The sequence below is a fragment of the Propithecus coquereli genome, unplaced genomic scaffold (genome assembly GCF_000956105.1).
Source record: "Propithecus coquereli isolate 6110/MARCELLA unplaced genomic scaffold, Pcoq_1.0 Scaffold12, whole genome shotgun sequence".
In the NCBI taxonomy this organism is placed as follows: Eukaryota; Metazoa; Chordata; class Mammalia; order Primates; family Indriidae; genus Propithecus; species Propithecus coquereli.
The window spans coordinates 9,083,904-9,089,061 of NW_012136080.1; the positions used below are offsets into that span (position 1 = coordinate 9,083,904).

The 5,158-nt window shown below is 40.5% G+C and overlaps 2 non-coding genes across 2 annotated transcripts; both read right to left on the minus strand.

Moving 5' to 3' along the window:
• Positions 1-1,817: 1,817 nt before the first annotated feature.
• TRNAC-GCA lies at positions 1,818-1,889 on the minus strand. The gene has a single exon. It is a non-coding gene; the product is annotated as a tRNA-Cys (tRNA).
• A 2,613-nt stretch (positions 1,890-4,502) lies between these two features.
• On the minus strand, positions 4,503-4,574 carry TRNAC-GCA. Its single transcript has one exon. It is a non-coding gene; the product is annotated as a tRNA-Cys (tRNA).
• Positions 4,575-5,158: the final 584 nt, after the last annotated feature.

Sequence of the window (5,158 nt, forward strand, 5' to 3'; positions counted from 1 at the left end):
TTAGCCTGACTAATGCACAGACATATAAACAATTGCAATACCCCACGTGAAAACTGATAACACAGGTAAAGTTAATGTGCTGAGGAAACAGAGAAAGGTGAATTAGCAAAGCTGGAGTTGTCACATACACTTTCTTTTTTAAATTATTATTATTTGTTAGTTGACAAATAAAATTGTATGTATTTATGGTGTACAATATGATGTTTTAAAATATGTATACATTGTAGAATGACTAAATCAAGCTAATTAACATATGCTTTACTTCACATGCTTACCATTGTTTTGTGTGGTGAGAACACTTAGAATCTACCTTCTTAGCAATTTTCAAGCATACAGTACATTGTTATTAACTATAGTCACCAAGCTGTGCAATAGATCTCTTGGACTTATTTCTCCTCTCTAGCTGAAATTTTGTATCATTTCATCAGTATTTCCCCAGTAACCGCCCCCCCAATTCTACTCTCAGCTTCTAGCCGCAAGCACTTTCAATACCAAGTCATAATACCCAAGGGGAAGATCAGCTTTCACTATAGCCTTCACTTACTGCAGACACTTTTCTTGCTCTGGAATCCAGAGCTGACAGTCGTATGGATTATTGTTATCTAGTGAATACACCAGAGAAGCACATCCAGATACACTGCCACTAAAATCCAAATGGTCCACCAAGTTACATCCCCCGTTTTGTGTAGTGAGAAGTGCAAAGTATAGCCACCTCTGTCACTTTAGAAGGCATAGCGTGACATGCCCCAGACAGTGGATCCTAAATGTTTTACCAGTGTAGCAGATCCTTAAATTGTTACAGTGTTTATCATTTACCCCTAACATGGTATAACAAAAAGGGTGCATTATCCTTGTGATATTTCTCCTAAAAATCCATAACCCCAGTGTAATCATGAGAAAATACCCAAAGTGAGGGTCATTCTGCAAAATATTTAGGCAGGACTTTTCATAAGTGTCAAGGTTACAGAAAAAAAGAGGGGGGGAAAGACTGAGAAATTGTCAGAGTTTGAAGAAGACTAAGGGATATTACAACTAAAAGCAATATGGTATCCTTCTTGGATTGAATTCTGGGGCAGAAAAAAGACATTAGCAGAAAAAAAAATTAGTGAAATCTGAATAAAGTCTGTCATTTGGTTAACAGTGTTGCACCAGTGTTTATTTCATAGGTTCTTTCATTTTTCTTTTATTATTATTTTTAATTGACACATAATAATTGCACCAATTTATGTGGCACAGTGTGATATTTTGATACTCATATTTTTAGACATGTGTAATGATCGAATCAGGGTAATTAGCACATCCATCACCTCAAACATTTTATTTCATAGTTTTCATAAATATATCTTGATTATGTAAGATGTTAACAGTAGGGGAAGGTAGGAGGAGAGTATACAGGACCTCTCTGTATTGTAAAATCTTAACAATTCTTCTGTAAATCTAAAATTTATAGAGTTTACAAACTCTGAAATAAAATAAAAAGCTTAAAGAAAGGAAGATGGAAAGGGTCTGGTAAATAAGATTCAATATACAGGAAAGAAGAAAGAAAGGTACATGTAAAAAAGCACACATGTGTTATATGTGGGTGTGTGATTATTTCTGCGTGTGTGTGACTATGTCTGTGTGTGTGTGTGTGTGTGTGTGTGTGTGTGTGTGTGTGTGTGTGTGTTAGAGCGAAGGTGAATTTATGTGAGTCCTTAGCTCTACTGTGAGGGAATTAATGAGGCAAGGTGTTTGCAGGAACCTGCATAAATGCCTCCTTAAACTTTGAGCCCTGGGTGCCTTCCTTGCCTTACTCTAGTCCAGCAAAAGCATGCCATAGGGGGCACCTGGATTTGAACCAGGGACATCTTGATCTGCAGTCAAATGCTCTACCACTGAGCTATACCCCCATGACATTAATAGGCTTCATATAAGCATTATTTCATTTTTATGACCTATGTCACACCTCATAAATATCTTTTGTGTCAGCAGTACTTCATTCATCCTGTTTCCTTCTAGCCATACCTGTTGCTTTTCCCAGAGCATGTACGCTTATTCTCTTCCCAGCAGCTGAAGCTCAGTGCGGTAGACTTAGTTTAATTTTCCAGCTTTTAAAATACACCACCAGTTGCCTATAGATCTCTGGGCATAGCAATGAACGTTTTGAGCAGTAGGGCCTACAAACAAGTATTGGACATGGAGGGGATGGATCTTAACGGGGTATGCACAAATGGGCTTCAGGGGTTCATGTTCTGCTCTGAAATTATAGGCAAATTTTGTGCATTTGGGCATACTGTATAATGTGCATGTTTTCAAAGGGAACCTCATCTAGGACCAACTGTCTCATTTTACATTAAAAAAAAAGAAAGAAAGAAAAACAATCAAACAAAAGTCCCTGGATATTCCAAAGCCCAAAATTCAATTTTAAACACCTCCAATTCTTATTCCCTTGGGTTCCAATCTGAGGACTCAATCTTGTGTATCTCCAAGGTTGAGCAAAAAAGTCAAGGAAATCTTTGTCATTGCAACAAATTCTCCCTGATGATGCCTGTCAGCTGCTGGAGGGCCAGGGAGCAAACAGCAGCCAGAGCTCCAGCTCACACGTTGTCCGAGGGCCCCAGACACCCACTCTCAGCCTCTCCACTTTGATACCCAGCAGGAACCTCAGACTTCAAAACCAGTATTCCCAAAACTAAGCTTGTCATCTTGCCCAAACCTGCATCTCTCCCTGTTTTGCTTTGTTATAATAATAATAGCTCATATATATTGGGCATTTGCAATGCACCAGGCATGGTACTAAAAGTCCTACCCACAGCTTCCCATGTAATCATCACAAAAATCTCATAAAATAGGTATTATTAATATTAGTAGCATATCGAATTTGCAGGTTGGAAACTGTGGCACAGAGTGATTGAAATATGTGGCCCAAGGTCACACAGCCAGCAGATGGTGGGGCCAAGAGTCCAGTGTAGGCTCAGGGCCCAGTGCAGGGCCTGCCTGCTTACCCAGCTGATCAGTCTCCTCCCTATCTTGGTTGTTGACTCAGTCATCTAGCAACTCTAGGCTCCTCCCACCCCCACCTCCCCAGTTCCAGTGAATTGCTGTGTGCTGTTGATTTTACCTTTGACATCGCTTAAGTCCGCCCCACCCTGGCACTGTCAGTGCCACCACCTCCTAAACAGCCTCCTGGCCTCCACCCAACGTGTCACCCTCTACTGCCCCCAGAGCAGCCCGCTCAAAAACTAAGTCTATCTAGATCATTCCCCATTAAATGCCTTAACGAAAATCTTCGTCTCTTAGCACAACATGCTAAGTTCTTCCCATCAGATCTTTACCAGCCTCTTCAGCTTCATCATCTTCTGACATTCCTCCTATCACATTTTGTGCTCCAGCTGCCTCCAACTGCATCCACCTGGCTCCCCCTTCTCTGCCCATGCCGTTTCCTCTGTCTGGAACTACAACCACCCCTCTCCACTGCCCCCACCTCCATTCTGCCTTCCATCTGTGAGCTATTATTCATCTTTGAAACCCTGGTTGGACATCAGCTTCTCTTGAAGCTTCCCTTAACTTCCCCTCCTCCAGACAGAAGTCTCACTGTGTCTTCCACGTTACTGCACCTGGCACAGCTCAGCACAGTGCATAGTGCTGTGTTTTCTTGTTTTACATGCCTACATTCTGAATGAGAGCAGACTGAGGACAGAGGCTCTGTCTTGCACACCTCTGGATTCACGCTTTGCACAGTTCTGGTACATAGTGCATGCTGTGCTCTGGTTCTGGTACATAATGCATAGTGTATGTTGTTCAAATTGATCGAAAGACAGAGCATTCATTGCCTGTGTTGTAGTTGGAAGTTAGACCTAGACTAGGGCCTGACCGTTGGCCCTATCCCTGGGTCCTAAGTGAAGGTACCCAATGTGGGGTGCTTGGCTGTAGCAAATGAACAGGGGATAGAAGGTAATGGATATTCCTCAAGTTTTAGAGAAGGGAAAAGTGCAGTTCCTTAAACTTCAGGCCGGTTCATGTTATCCCCAACAATGTTCTATAGATAAAGATAAAAGTCTATTCCTTGACTTTCTCCAGGGCACTGCAAAGGGTGGACATAGTCATAAAGTCCTGGGTTTTTCTTGCAGTCAAAAGGTTCTAAAACTCCACGGACAATAATAGGACCTTGGGAGCATTGCTAAGTAGGATTTTGTCACACAGCTTTTAACATTAGGACAAAAGTATGGGTAGTATACTGAAGTCATGGAGAGAATGTGCTCTGAATTCAAATCCTGAATCTGCGTTTTATAGCTTTTTGACCTTCAGCAAATTACCGGCATCTCCAAGTCTCAGTTTCCCCATGTAAAATGGAAATACTAATAGTATGTATCTTATAAAATTTGGGTTAGAAATGGAGGAGATAATCAAAGACTGATGCCGGGTATATACTAAGAATGTAAGGACATTAGTTATTATTCAATCAGCCATGAGCCACAGAAAATAATAAAGTCAAACTCAATCCTTATAAAACAGAAAGGTAGAGGGGGCACCTGGATTTGAACCAGGGACCTCTTGATCTGCAGTCAAATGCTCTACCCCTGAGCTATACCCCCAGTGAAATAACCTTGCTTTTATAGTCTATCTATCTCTCAAAATTCTTGTTCTAAAAACTTCCAATGACTCAGGGGAGCTATAATTAGAGTTATAATGTTGCCTGGCGAGATTCTGGGCGTTACAAGTTTTAGAAGAGGTTTATTATGATAAAAGACAGAACTCTTGAGAACTAAGTTTTCAGAAGAAAAAAACTCTTCTTAGACTCACCAGTACCCAAAGCCTCATTCCTATCCATCATATTTCACATAAAGCAAAACTCAGTTCCAAGTAAAAATAATCAGCTTCTCCACAAATGGCAACATCAATTTAATGTGGATGATTGGATTCCTGTCATGCCTCCCTTGGCCAAAGCTCCTAGCAACGAAGATTTCATTCCTCTTCATGACTTCACAAAACTGAGCTCATAACTGACACTCAATAGATATTCATTGCATTAAATTGACTTTGGAAAAAAAATATATAAATCACAATTTGTGTGAAATATGTTTTCCAAGCCATAACTGTAAGATGATTTTAGTCAAACAAAAACAAACGGTCAGTTAGTTACATTCTTATGTAGCATAACTTGCCTGAAACATGGAAT